Consider the following 15873-nt stretch of genomic DNA (forward strand, 5'->3'; position numbering starts at 1 on the left):
CTCACGTACCCCTTCTTTGTGCCACCTCATGTGTCTAGCTGTATTCTTGGAGATGAACAAACGTTTCAACCGAGGTATAAGAGGCATGTAACGAAGCTGCTTACATGCAATCTTCGTAGTCACGGTCAAACCATCGTCGTTTTCAACGTCAACGAATCTACGCTCACTACATACAGTACACTTCTTCTCACCCGTGGTCTCCTTCCAGAAAAGGATACAATTATTGTCATAGACATCGATTTTTTCGTAGTCCATACCGAGCCCAGATAACAACTTTTTGGACTGATACATGTCCTTTGGCATCTTGTGATTCTCCGGAAGTACATCACTGATCAAGTTCAAAAGCTCCTTGTAACAGTTGTTTGAGAATGCAAACTTAGACTTAATAGCCATAAGTCGAGTCACAAATACAAGGACGGTCACTTTTGTGTGCTCATGCAACGGCTCTTCGGCAGCTTTAAAGAGCTCGAAGAACTTCTGAACCTCAGGTGTAGCTAGATCCTCATACTCGGTGGGTTGACCGGGGTTCTCCGAATTGACGGTTAGAAGCTCATGGCGTACATCGTCAAGCATCTCTTCCATCCTATCGTAGTCCTCCTCTTTATGTGACTGAACTTCCGATACAATACGAGGAGGTGGGTCCTCACCGTGGTGCACCCACACCTCATAGCCTGGCATATAACCGTTCTTACAAAGATCTATCGACATAGTCCTCCTGTCAAGGAAATAAATGTTTCGACACTTGGTACAAGGGCACCTAACATCGGTTCCAGTCTCTGACCGAGCAAAAGCACGATCGAGAAACCCGTCAGTCTTAGCAACCCACTCACTTGATAGAGCACCTCTTTTCTTCCAACCTTCATACATCCATCGACGATCCTCCTCCATACTAGATACGAGATGTTAACTTGATTAGTTAAGTTAATCACGCCTCTAATCTAATAAACCACACTAATACAAGGAAAATAATTTAACGGGACCCTAAATCATATAAAATAACCTTATTTCCGAGGGCATAATAATTACCGTCGGAAATTAAAAATTTAAATTATCTAAGCACCACTAAGTAAACGAAAACAAACTAAATTAACTACATAATCAAATTTCGCCATATAATCAAATTTAGGCCCTCGGATATAATAAGATAAACATTATTTAACATACTAATTATTTAATAACAACATTGGAAACTACAAAACAATATTAATATATACAAAATAAAACTAAAAATACTTAATTAGAGAATAGGGCGGGGCAATTCCGGCGCGGGCAGAGATGTGGCCGGCAGCGACGGGGCAGCACCGGCGGTGTGGGCGACGGGGCGAGCGGGGCCGCGGCCGGCGGCGGGTGGGTGGGGCGGCGACGGGACTGTGGGCGCCGGGGCAGTGGGCGGCGGGGCGGGGCAGTGGGCGGCGGGGCGGCGACGGCGCGGTGGACTACGATAAGATGGTGTAGCACTCCATTCAAAATAAGATGGTGTAGCATGTATTTATTTCTCAAATTTGGTAGGATGACCCCATTTCTCATATTAGTACTAACTAACTATGAGAAATGAGGTGGTGATTGATCAACTCATTACCACTAGTAGAAAAAGGCTCAAAGCCTGCGGTCGGTATATTTTTATAGGCGGATTCAGTTATCAACCGCCTGTGCTATTTTTAGTGGCGGTTTCTTAAGAAAACCGCCATTAGAAATCGTATTTTTAGAGGCGGTTCTTTATGAAAACCGCCAGTAGAAATCCATGATTTCTAGTGGCGGTTTTCTTAAGGAACCGCCACTAGAAATCATTTTTATCCTTAATTTTTTGAGTTTTTCAAATGACCTCGTATGATGAAACCCTCAAAATAAGAGTTGTAGATCTCTAAAAGTTATAAAACTTTGTAGTTTACAGCTTTTTTATTTGAAATCATTTCGGCTCTCAAAAATTGTATCTAAATTTGTCAAATTTAAAATTCAAATTTTGCAAACAACCTCGGATGAAAAAAGTGTCAAAATAAAGGTTGTAGAACTTCAAAATTTATTCAAATTTGTAGTTGACAACTTTTTTATTTGAATTCGTTTACAGTCTCAAACAAGCAGTTTACACTCAGTTGGTTATAATATGTGGGCAACAAAACTACAAATTAGACACAAAGCAAGTCATAGGTGGAATGGTAGAGGAGGGTACACGCGAGGGTGAAGTTTTTAGGGGTCGATTCCTAGCAACCGCGCGTAGTACACGAAAAATGCCACGACTTGCGACTTCGATAGAGACAGGCGAGTGGGGGTGGGTGGGCGGAGGCCTCACCAAAAAATATTTTTTTGCTATTTTTAAAACCCGTTTTATGTTTCCTGAAAACGATTTTTACAGGCGGTTTATTATGCCGACCGCCAGTGAAAATCGATTTTCACTGGCGGTCCTCAGTTAACCGCCTGTAAAAATGATGATTTCTACTGGCCTCTAGTACTGGCGGTTACAAAAAACGTCACTGTAAATAGGTTTACGACCGCCACTATAGAGCTTCTCTGTACTAGTGTACATCTCATAAACTAAACGAAAAAAGTGAGGAGTGAGAAGATAATGCACTAGCTCATTGCTCAAACCAAACACACTATTATGTTCTTACTTCAATCAAAGTTGTTTGGGTGACCACAAATCAATATTAACAATATGGAATGGGATTACAGATATACACTAGCATAATGAATAAGTTCCAAGATTGTGAGGCGTCGGTCTTAAAATAATTAGACCGGTTGGTTTTGTGATGATCCAAAGAAGAAAGAAAATACAAACCAGCGAATATATAATACGGTGGAGACTCGAGAGTACGTGAGAAAGAGAGAGGTTACGAAGAGTGATTATATATATAATATATGAAAATGTTAGTTAATTGGTTCAGATGCAGGCGAGCTCCTTTGCCAAGCCGATGGACTTGCCGATGGCGTTCTTGCAGACGGCCATGGTCTTGTTGCCGGATCCATTGTACTTGATGTCGATGTTGACGAGCTGCACGCCCTCGCATGGCAGGTTGTTGGCGCAGTTGAGCGTGATGGCCTCCGGCGTGTTGGAGGTGCCGTGGATGTTCTTGAAGACGACGTCGTTGACGGCCACCTTGGAGGCGCCGGACTTGACGCAGATGTTGTTGGGGGCAGTACTTCTGGTCGATGATGATGGGGTAGGAGACATTGTCCATGGTGATGCCCTCGTATAGGAACTTGCTGGCCTTGGGCGACGACTTGGAGTCCTCGTACGACTTGATGCGCAGGCCGTTGGTGGTGCCGGCGAGCGTGCACCCCGTCACCTTCACGTCTTCCACGTCCTTCTCGTCCTTGTAGCGCCCCAGGCTGCCGACACTGATGCCGTGGCCTGGGCCGCACTTGACGCCATGGATGCGGATCATCTTGCTCCCGGGGCCGATGGAGATGCAGTCGTCGCCGACGCCGATGGTGGTGCTGCTGATGGTCACGTTGCTGGAGTCGCCGATGTGGATGCCGTCCGTATTGGGGCTGTCGCCGGGGGCCTTGACCGTCACCTTGTCGATCAGCACGTTCTTGTCCCCCTCCCTCGCCCGCACAAACAACAGGAAATGGCATGTCTCAGATATTCAATCTGCGTGACAACAAAAGCGCATTTGCTCTTCTTGGCATACATCTTGTGTTTCTACAAAATCTGAAACACCTGTTGTAAATGAATTACATGAGCTTCTATGGTGGGACTATATATAAGTATGTCATCCATGGAAATCAACACAAACTTCCTCATTTATTCTTGGAACACTGCATTCATCAAACATTGAAATGTAGTTAGTGCATTTAGAGTTTTTACCTTATTTTTCGAGAAAACTGGAAGATCGGATACAATATCTCTACTATATAAAACACTAGGTTCAACTGTCGCCCGGTGTCATACTTCCCGTTTAATTAAAAAGTATGTAAAATTGTACACAAATAAGAGTTTGGACTTTTGTTATTGGCTTCACATTTACATCCACCTAACCAATAGAACAAACCACATATATTTATATTTTATTAAAATAATGTATACTCATAAAATATATAGAAACGTGACAATGCACTGGTAACTGACTAGTATACAAATCATAGAGGACGTTCTAAGAATTTAACATCCTACACTCATGTGATGGCCATAGATTATGATACCGTGGATTAAGAAATAGACTCGTGCCTTGTTAGGTTGTCTTCAGTGGACCGTGTAAAATATAGTATTTACATTGTAGATGATACTGTTTGCATATTGAAGTTTGAAATAAGGTATGTGATAGGGGATGAAATAGGGAAGCTACTGGTGATAGCCTTAGAGTATGAAGCCGTGTATTATGGATACATATCAACAAGGAACGAAACAACGTTATCATTTAACTTCTCTACTACTATAATGTGACTGCACGTCCCCCACTTTCGTGCACGCCCTCACTTAGGGGCGAAACCAACTTTAAATTTATGGTGGTGCAGTGCTAAAGCAACATACATAGTTTTGAAGAAATACATGGTGAAAGTTTGTCTAATTAGTGGTAATTTTTTTTCTTACCCTGTTGCACTGGCTGGCACCAGGCAAGCTTAACATGGCTTCGCCACTGCCCTCACTCTCTGTCCCCCGCTCACACGCACAGCCAAAAAATGCATCATCTCCCCCCTCCCTCGCCGGCACAAACAACCAGAAGGGCTAGTTTGGGAGCCATAAAACCGAAGGGGATTAGAGGGGCTAACACTAGTACAGAGAATCTCTATAGTGGCGGTCGTAAACCTATTTACAGTGACGTTTTTCGTAACCGCCGGTACTAGGGGCCAGTAGAAATCATCATTTTTACAGGCGGGTAACTGAGGACCGCCAGTGAAAATCGATTTTCACTGGCGGTCAGCGTAATAAAACCGCCAGTGAAAATCGATTTTCACTGGCGGTCGGCGTAATAAAACCGCCAGTGCAAATCGTTTCCAGAAAACATAAAACAAATTTTAAAAATAGCAAAAAAAAATATTTTTATTAGGGGAGGCATCGGCCCACTTATCCCACATGCCGGCTCCGTCGAAGTCACAAGTCGCGACTTTTTTCGTGCACTACGTGGTTGCTAGAAATCGAACCCCTGACCTCACCTTCACGCGTACCCTCTTCTACCACTCCGCCTATGGCATGCTTTATGTATAGTTTGTAGTTTTGTTGCCCACATATTACAACCAAATGAGTGTAAATTGCTTGTTTGAGACCGTAAACGAATTTAAATAAAAAAGTTATCAACTACAAAGTTGAATAATTTTTGAAGTTCTACAACTTTCATTTTGACACTTTTTTCATCTGAGGTCGTTTGCAAAATTTGAATTTAAATTTGACAAATTTAGATACAATTTTTGAGAGCCGAAATGATTTCAAATAAAAAAGTTGTCAACTACAAAGTTTTATAACTTTCAAAGATCTACAACTTTTATTTTGGTGGTTTCATCGTACGAGGTCGTTTGAAAAACTCGAAAAATTAAGGATAAAAATGATTTCTAGTGGCGGTTCCTTAAGAAAACCGCCACTAGAAATCGATTTTTAGTGGCGGTTCCTTAAGAAAACCGCCACTAGAAATCATGGATTTCTACTGGCGGTTTTCATAAGGAACAGCCTCTAGAAATACAATTTCTAGTGGCGGTTTTCTTAAGAAACCGCCACTAAAAATAGCACAGGCGGTTGATAACCGAATCCGCCTGTAAAAATATATCGCACCGCGGGCTTTGAGCCTTTTTCTACTAGTGTAAAATCCTCTCCTTATTTAAAATATTGAATAAGGAGGGGATTTTAGCCCCTCCAATCCCCTCCGGTATTTGGACGTCCAAACTGGCCCGAAAAGGCGCCACCGCCCCCTCCCCCGCCCGCACAACCGAAAATGGCGTACCCCTCCGTCGCCATTCAATCCAAAGTCCTCGCGCGCGGCTAGTACGTGCCTCGCTTCTCCCGAGTGCATTCTCATCTCCGTGTGATGATAGGAGCTCCAACATAAACCCCACCGCTCAGGCGTGCATAAGCCTGGTAATGGGTCACAATCCAGCCCCAACCCCACTCCAATCCTAAAAGTTTAAAAAGTGAACCCAGCCCTACTTAAATCCAAATTGATTTGATGCAGCTCAATCCAATCCGTTTTTTCAATACCCTGGCATCCTAATCTGCCTCGATCCTTTTAAAATCCACGGGCCAATCCAAGGGCCTTCATATACAAGCAAGCACCACCACAAGCTAATGAATTAGTACAATCCATGGGCTCACAAACAAATGATAGAAAACAACCACAAAGTGCAACCATGAAAATAGCCTAGGCGAAGTGCAGCCATGCAGCCCACTGCCCATCTGTACAACATCTTGAGAAAAACTCCATTATACTAAGATACAATATATATATAACTCATGAACATCTCTTACTACAACTATTCCTAGCAGCCCTAAATACAACCACAATGTGCTTTATATAACAAGATATTCAGTTGTTGCAGTCCATAAAAACCCAGCTTCTGCTTTAGCCTAATCTGAATAAAAAGAAACATGTTAACATAAATTCAACACAACATTTTACTAACTAGTCTTTATATTGAAAACTCTGAAAACTAAGCAGACAAGATAAAACTTTAGTTTAGCTGTAAAATTTATATTGTAAGGATTAGTGTACTAATATACTATGTGCGAACAACTAGCTAGTTAAATTTACATTCAATTAGTCTTTACAAAAGATAAAACTTTGCTGATTAAAAAAATGAAAATTTATTGTTTTACCTGCTTCAAATTTCCCAATCATATTCCTCATCATCTGAATCAAACATTCGCTTTCCAGTCATTGGTTCACCTAGTGAGATGACGTAGACAATTTAACTCATTATTATGTAGTTGATTGTTTGTTGTGCAAAGACAAGAAAGGAGTAAAGTCTACTTTTGTATGATAATTTACCTTCTTCGTCATTGAATATAATCAACCAGTCTTTAGCACAGACTAAAGCTTCAAGTGTTTCAGGAGATAGTGCTGTCCTATTTTTCCAAGGACTCTACCAGCTGCATTAAAGGCAGATTCTAAGGACACCGTACTCACAGGAATAGCCAAGAAATCCCTAGCCATTAAACACAATATTGGATAAGTATATGAATTTTTCTTCCACCATCCTAAAACATTGAAGCATTCATCTGGCTTGATAAGGATCCTAGGGTCCTCCAAGTATGTATCCATTTCTGTTCGCTCTGGACGGGCATTCGCATTTTGAGATGCAAATTGAGCAAATGCATGTTCCACCCTTCTTTTACCGCAAATAGGTGAAGAGGTAGAAGGCTCACTTCTCATCTGATCATCGGGAGTAATAAAGACATGCAAACTATGACTCCTCGTGATTTTCTCGTACTCTAGGTAATATTTCTTCAAGTACCTTTTGAGCTCCTTCATCTTCATATCAACATTGTCACCAACTTTGTAGAAATAGAACTTGACAAATTCAATTTTCATTGATGGATCTAGAACAACAGCTATGAGCAACACAATATTAGGATTTATCCAATATTTTTGGAACTTGGTATACATAACATTTGCCATCTCATTAAGGAGTTTATTTGAGTTATAATTCTCATCAAGCAGCACACCTTAGATAACGAGCAACATCTTGAGAAAAAGATGAGCTGCGGGATACCTATCCGTTGAGAATGCTTTGGTTGCATCACTGAACTCTTGTAGAAAACCAAGAAGAGCTTCTGCCTTCGACCAATCTTCTTTAGTGGGACATTAATGGTGTTCCTCTACTGCATATCTGTTCAGAGCAGCCTTATATTTTAGGGATTCATTTAGCATATCATAGGTTGCATTCCAATGATGTGGAACATCAAGAATCAGCCCCGATTTACTTCTAAGATCCAATGTTTGAACAATAGAATTGAAGATCTGTAAACGAGATGGTGTAGATATCACGACCTTGATAATGTCCTCACCTTCCCGACTGCATTTGGAATGACCTTTAGTCCAGCTTGAACCATGATGTTGAGCACATGAGAAGAACACCTCACATGGAGGTGTTTGTAGGATTACGGGGAGGCTACGCTAGCGCAAAACAAAATTTTCAACCCCATAAAACCAAGAACTACTGCGGTTATAGGTCATGGAATTACCACTAGACGCGCAGAGCAGCGGAAGACGTCTCGATGTAGACGAACGCGTCGAGCAGTGTCGTGCAGTCGTCAGCGTCCTTCACGTCCTCGCACGGTTCGTCCCAGTGCTCCAGATGTAGCACCTCCGAGGTATCCACACGTACAGGGAGGAAGCGCCGCGTACCGAACTGCTAGGTTCGCGACAGCGGCTTGGCGAGGGCGAGAGGCGAGCGGCTACTCGTTTTCTGGTGGCGAATTAGGTTAAACCTAACCGCGCCGCCGCCCCTCATTATATAGGCGTTATGGTGGGCTTCTGACACCGAGGCCCATCAGTAACCCTAAAGCCCAGTCTAATTTCGGATCTAATCCGAGTTAGGCTTCCTTCCCCTTAAGTGTGTGACCCTATAGGTTCACGTACAAATAGACATAGCCCGAGTACTCTTACTTGGCCCAATAATTGACAGCGGCCTCTAGCAAGACTTGTCAACTCCTATGCGCACGTAAAGATCATATCAGACGAACCATTGCAACATTACGTACATGCTGTTCCCTTTGTCTCACGATATTTGGTCTGGCTCTAAGCTGACCTCTCTTTCTCGATACTGTGAATTGGAATCCTTTCAATGGTTAACTCTTAACCCTAGCACGGCCATGCATTTCTTGATCCAATCACTCGAGGGGCCCAGAGATATCTCTCTCACAAAGAGAGGGACAAATTCCATCTTGACTGACCATGCCTCACAGCATGCTTCCTAACAAACCCAAAACTACCTTTATAACTACCCAGTTACGGAATAGCGTTTGATAGTCCCTAAGTAAGTCAATTCACATCTTGAGAACATGCGACAATCTCAGGTCTAAGGATACAATATTCATGTTGCAAAAAAAGAACTATATTACAATATCTCACGTTGGGTCGGTCCAGCCTCATGTCATACATGCGCCCACATTACTAGTTTAACATCTCCATGTTCATGACTTGTGAAATGTAGTCTTCAACTAATACATGTGCTAGTCATCGACTCTGACTAGGGACATCATTTAGAATAACCATATAAGTAAAGAATCTCACAAACAATTCACATAATTGCTAATCAATACAAGGTGCCTTCCATGGATATTCAATTAAGCAATATATATATCATGGATACAAAGAAATATGCATATTTCTAACAGTGTTCACCACTGAAAAACATCTGGCTGCCCAAAGCATCTCGCATATCTTTCATTGCTCTATTGTTTACACTAGCATTATCCAAAGTCAGGGTAAACAAATCACCAACCAATCCCCACTCTAGCAAACAAGAGGTAATACCATCTTGCACAGCATAAGATGTATGTGGGAAGGAAATCTTCTTGAATGCAATAATCTTTTTGTGCAACTCAAAATCTTCACTAATGAAATGTGCTGTTACACCAAGATATCCAAGGTTTTGGTTAGAGGACCAAAGATCAGCAGTCAAACTAACATGAGATTTCAACTTTGTAAACTACTCAATTAACTACAACTTCTCCTCTTCATACAACAACATACAATCTGAACGGACAGTCTGTCGACCGACTAATCAAAAAGATGGTTGATAGTAATTTATCATTTCTTTCCAGGATGGATCTTCACACTTTCGAAAAGAAATCTCTGCGCTAAGGAAGTACTTGGTTATTAGACCACGAAAGACTACTGGGTCGAAAACATGATCATCGTCAGGCTTTGTTTTTGGGTCGCTAAGAACCTTTGTCTCTCTTCTTGTGGAATTGCATCGCAATACACAGAAATGTGCCTATTCAGATGAGTTGTACCTTTACCCACATCAGAAGATAAGTGGACCTTACAATATTTGCAAACTGCCTTTTCTTTCCCATCTACTACCTCTGTATCAACGTAATCCCAAACTTTAGCCCTTCTTTTTGTTAATCTGCTTGATTGATCAGTTGAGGCAGCCTCATCCATTTCTGAAGCTGATGAAACCCTCTCCATTGCCTAGGATGCCAGATCATCAATTAAAAATCGTTACACAAGTAATAAGCGAGGTACGCGCCTAGGGAATAAATAGACAATTATAAAATAAGAAACTGCAACTAGCATCGAAGAACAACTAGAAAGAAATTGTGGCCGAATACTATATTTATCTAATCTTGCTACTCTGATTTCTTAAACGCAATGGAAAACAAATCTGGGCCGTCGGACATGTAGACGAGAATAAAGAAAAACATTACCGTCTGCTTACTACACAAAGCTAGCAATGAATAAAGAAAAACAAATCTGGTGAACATGTAGATGAGAAGCTAGCAGTAGAGGGTAGGGCAGGATAGCCGGACATAACAACATTACCGTCGAGCTCCTCCACGGCAGATCTGGGCCGCCATCTGCTTACTATGCCATCGAGAAGCTAGCAGTAGAGATCTGGGCTGCCGTCTGCTGGGTCACGAGGTCCTCCACGGCAGTGCAGGTGAGCAGCGTGTCCACAGGTCGTCGCCTATAGATGCTGTGCCGCCTTTCTGCGAGCACCACATTATCTGAAGACGAAGAACGTACGGGTTGTAGAGGATCCACCTCCCTGCTCCATGGGCTGCACCCTTTTGTTCGATCCAAACATACGTTTGGGCCATGTTTGGTCACAGATCCATGCTCATCCTTTTATTAGAATGGCCCAATCCAACTCTGCCCTAATTAGTGGAAAACCCAAAAATAATCCAAATTGTTTAGCCCATGGGTTTGAAGGCCCTTTGTGCCCACGAGATCTCGCTCGCCTGATGAGCCTCTTCATGCACCCCTCCTGATATCAATGAATGGCACCAACAGGCATATGATGTTCCATTCATGTCTGTTGAGGATGAAGATGTTGAGGAAGAATTCTTTGATGATAGAGATCAGTTTGCCCCGCCTCCCCACCAGGGTGATCTGGGGCCCCTCACCTTCTTATCCTCCCCTGGATCCATCAGGTAGCACTCCTCCTCCTGCTAAGCCTGGGGAGGAAAACTTTGCTGTTAATCTAGTGTCTTGGTTCTTTGATCCTTCTCCATCTTGGTGATTTGTTGGCTGTGTCTTCTCCTGTTTTTTGGTACTCGCTGCCAAAAAGGGGAGAAGGGTTGTTGGGTAGTTGTTGGGTTAGTAGCCCAAGGGGCTGAACTACTTATTTATGTAATGAACAATGATGGTCTGTAATAACTCTGGTACATTTACATTTATCTGTGCTTGTGATGATGGCCTAGGACCATGAACTACATTATGCGATGATGATCGTTATTGTAATAGCTAGTTTTTTTATGATCCTCTTAGCCATAAGCTTTATCCATCATGATCTCCTATGATATGTGTTATGCCATGCTATGATGAAATTGTGTAAGTATGTCATTTGCATCACCATCTCTTATATAACATTGTAGCACCCCTCGAATAATTGTGAGATGTGTTGATTATTCTCTCCCTCCAAATGTGTTGCATAATTGACATATCAAGTCAATATGAAGATTACAAAACATATGCACATGTTTAGGGGGATCCACACATACACAAGTATTCACAATCTCGCTAGTCATTTTTTTATATCTATTCTAGTTTGTTTTGGCATCAATCACCAAAAAGGGGGAGATTGTAAGTGCAATCAACCCTGACTGAGGGTTTTGGTGATTAAATGACAAAACAAATAGAGTCTCTAACAAGTTTGCTCCTAGTATGTATTCAGTTATCTTAAAGATAGGAGGAGCACAGATTCTATATGTACACAAACAGGAAAGCACAATGGATTAAAATTTTACATCATATGGCGTGCTTCAAGTGCTTGTGAACAACGACAGTTTAAATTTTACAATTCTTGAGTCATAGGAATCACCGTTCAATTAAGAGGGATCCGGAAAATTTGAGTAAGTTATTGTGATGAGCTTAGTCCAAACCTCTTCAAAATTCTCTAAGAAACCATTTTATTGGATCATGAATGCTCTTGGAAAAACTACTTTCATTTCCCACTCAGACTTCCCTAAGGTTCTGTTTAGTTTTCTAAAAACCACTCAGCCAGTTTGAAAACCGGCTCAGCCAGTTTGAAAACCAGCTCAGCCAGTTTGAAAACCAGCTCAGCCTTTTTAAAAACTGGCTCAACCGGTTTTTGTACTATTCACCTTTTTCCCTGACTGCCAGTCTGCCAGTGTGTTGTGTCAGCAAAGCAGTGCGCAACCTTTTTGAAAAACCAGTTCAACCGGTTTTGGGGCCGGCTCAGCCGGTTTTGAAACCGGTCCACCTACCAGCTGAGCCAGTCCCTGAACCGAGAAACACTCTGGTGGAAACCGACTCAACAAGTTTTAGGACCGGCTCAACCAGTTTTCATACAGAAAAGCCCAACGGCCACCAACTTTTGGGGGCTTATTTATATACCCCTTGCACTCTCTCTCTTCATTTACTTCTGCCCCATCCACGAATTCTTGGCTGACCTACACTCAAACAAGAGCATTCACTCCACCTCTCACACCCAAAATTGCATCTCCTTCAATTGAATGAAGGACCCTTGGTGTGAGGTGAAGTTTGTTTAGCTCGTTGGTGATTTCATCTCTATTCTCCCTTTCTCTTCATCTCTTGAGCTCATCGCAAACTTGAATCTTGTGCGGATTTGTTACTCTTGGAACATTGTGTTCCTTGACGGATAGAGGTTCCTTGGGAGTCTCCAAATTTGTGGACGACCCCAAGAAGTTTGTATCACCCACTTGTTGAGCTAAGTTAAGAGATTGCCTTGACCTTGGTGGTCAGCTTGTGGAGGATTAGGGTTGGAAAAGACCTGGCCCTTTGTGGGCTCCTCAACGAGGAGTAGGACACCTTTGTGGTGGTTGCCGAACCTCGGGTTAAATCGTGTGTTCTTGGTGTGTTCTTGAAAAGTGCTTTAAATTGTTGGTCAGTTTAGATCTATTTATATTGTGTGAAAATCTTGTGGAACCGATCCACATCAATTTGTCACCCATTCGAGTTGATCTTCTCTAGGGCAAGTCTTAAATTGTTGGTCAGTTTAGATCTGTTTATATTTGTTTAACTTTTTATCTAATCTAAGTTGAGCATGTTCAAACTTGTTCAGTTGTGAACAATACCAGCTGAACCAGTTTGCACCATTGCAACTTGAAATTTGACATTATCTCGAAGTTTTTGGTGAGAAATTTTAGGTGTAGCCTATTCACCCCCTCTAGGCTACTTTCAAGAACTCGACTACCTAACTATATGGCACTCACCTAGTAAACTGATGTCATTGCGGACTAAGGGCCACAACACGTCAACGCTCATCACAAAAAAGCAAATCAGCCATAACACAAAGACAAAACATCACAAGCATACAACAACAAACATCTCATTGTCATGTGTTCCTTTTAATTACATGGTGGTCTTTCTTGAAAAGGGAATAACTACTCTCTAAGATTGTCGAAGGAGGAGGAGAAGAACAAGACATGCAGGATAGGAGCACGAGCACAATAAAGGATGGAGTTAAAGCAAACATTGTAAGCGACCAGGAAAAGGGTACGACCGAGGGCATAATAGGTAGAACACTACTCTCGAGTTGAGATAGAAAAGGGGGGATTCCAAGAAGCAGACTTATGATAAGCATCAAGGTAAAGATCGAGGGGGTGACAAGGGTTAAGGTGATAACAAACAAACACACAACACATGATGTTTTTTAGACAAAACTTGCAAGGTGTCAAAGAAGGGGAAGCAGTCAATGACGAAGTAGGTGAGGCATTACCCTCGAACAGTGATGGAAAATAGGAGGCTTTAAAGGGTAGGTTCAAGGTAAGAAGGAAGGCAAGGTCATAGATATCACGAGGGTTTAAAGGTGATAATAGACAAGGATGTAGGAGAGGAGGTAAATGGGTATAAGAACCAAGGATATAAATACCATAGAGGATAGAGTTAAGACAGGACATGCAAGTGGAAAAGAAGAGGCTACGTCCTAGGGCTAGATAGGTAAATCGCCACTCTCAAATTGAGGTGGAAGAGAGGAGATTTTTTAAAAAAAGTAGGAATAAAGATGAGTATCAAGGCAAGATTGATGGATGACAAGGTGATGGTGATAGCAAATAAAAACACAGCAAAGGGTGGAATTAAGGCAAAACTTGTAAGGAGACAAGGAGTGAAAAGAGATCAAGGGAGACATAGGTAACTCACAGCTCCCAAACTAGGTTGAAAGAAAGGGGATGCTTTTAAAGGACAGGTTTAAGGTAAGCATTTAGGTAGAAGACATCAATATCGCAAGGGTTAAAGGCGATAATAAACAAGGGTATGAGAGAAAAAGATGAAGGCATTGAAAAGCCAGTGGTATGAGTACAACAAAGAATGGAGTCACGTCCAGGCTTACACGCAGTAAAGAAGAGGATGTTGCCAATGGTGAGATAAGTAAAACACCGCTCTCAAATTGGGATAAGAGATTGGAGATTTTAGATAATAGACATAATGTAATCACCAAGGTATGGTCGAGAGATGGGAAAGGTGAAGGCAACACCAAACAGAAGCACAACAAAGGATGGGGTTGGAAACTCGCAAGCGACGAGGAAGAGGATACGACCAAGAGAAAATAGGTAAAATACAACTTTAAAATTGAGATGGAAGAGAGAAGGTTCAAGAGGACATGTATAATATAAGCTTCAGGGTATGATATAGATGTGACAAGGGTAAGGATGAAAATTGTGAAAAGCATAACCAAGGATAAAGTTAAGGCAAGTCTCGCGAAGTGGCAAAGTGGAGAAAACAATCAACGGTAAGATAGGTATGGTTCCAAAGGAAGAGTTGAAATAAAAATTCATTGCCGAGTGGAGTTACAAGGAGACAATGAGATCACTAAGGATATGCAAAGTAAAAATGACTGCTCATGGATCATTAAGAAACAAGGGTAGTTAAGGACATGTAAACTGAAATGTTTTAAATAGACATTGGGATATAAAGGTAAGCATATATAAAAAATTGAGATTATGCAAGATTTTCAAGGATATGAGCATACCAAGACCAAGAGTAGAAATTTCCGAAGGATAGCAACTTAACAACAGATTAAGAAGGTTCTCAAAAGACAGGAAGGTCATGGACATATAAACTTAAATGTTTAAGTAGGTAGCAGAGATTCAAAGGTAAGTATTTGAATAAAGGGATAAGGGTATTGAAGAATCTAAGGATACGAGCATGTCAATATCAAGGGAATAGATATGGTCAAATGGTAGCAATTTATTGATGGAAGAGTAAAGAATCCCAAAAGACAAAAAAGGTTATAGATAAGGGGCATCTACAAAGATGTCGCAAGCACAAGAGTGAGATGAGATCTAATAGATTGAGGAAAGCATAGACCGTATTAGAATAAAATACTTTTGGCAAGGTGATATATAGGAGCACAACATAAATTAGTTGAGGTGACTAATATTTGAAACAACATCAAGGATGAGGTGAAGTAATAGTCAATAAGTCCTTAAACGACAAATGCTACTCTAGGCTAGCGGTCCTACAGTCAGCCTGACTTGATACCACTTATGTCACACCCGGTTTTGGAAGGCAAACTGAATGCAAACCATGAAAGTGTCAGGACCAGAACTCACGCACACAACGATTATATAAATGACTCATCATAGCACAATGCTTCGAATAACAATAAAGAGTTAGTAATAATATTATAGACTAGAGTCATTTACATAAATAAATCAAAGTGCACATAATAGGAACGTAGCCAATGTAAATAAATCCACCACAGGCAGTCGACTGGGGGAGGTCGCTAGCCTAATCCTCAAACTCGTCGAAGTCCTGGAACTCCTGAAGATCCGCCTCGATGCCTTCTTCTTCT

The 15873-nt window shown here is 41.6% G+C and overlaps 1 pseudogene; it reads right to left on the reverse strand.

Moving 5' to 3' along the window:
• Positions 1 to 2865: 2865 nt before the first annotated feature.
• Positions 2866 to 7541, reverse strand: LOC103628421 (exopolygalacturonase-like; annotated as a pseudogene).
• Between the last annotated feature and the right edge of the window lie 8332 nt (positions 7542 to 15873).

The sequence above is a fragment of the Zea mays genome, chromosome 5, assembly GCF_902167145.1.
Source record: "Zea mays cultivar B73 chromosome 5, Zm-B73-REFERENCE-NAM-5.0, whole genome shotgun sequence".
NCBI classification, from domain to species: Eukaryota; Viridiplantae; Streptophyta; class Magnoliopsida; order Poales; family Poaceae; genus Zea; species Zea mays.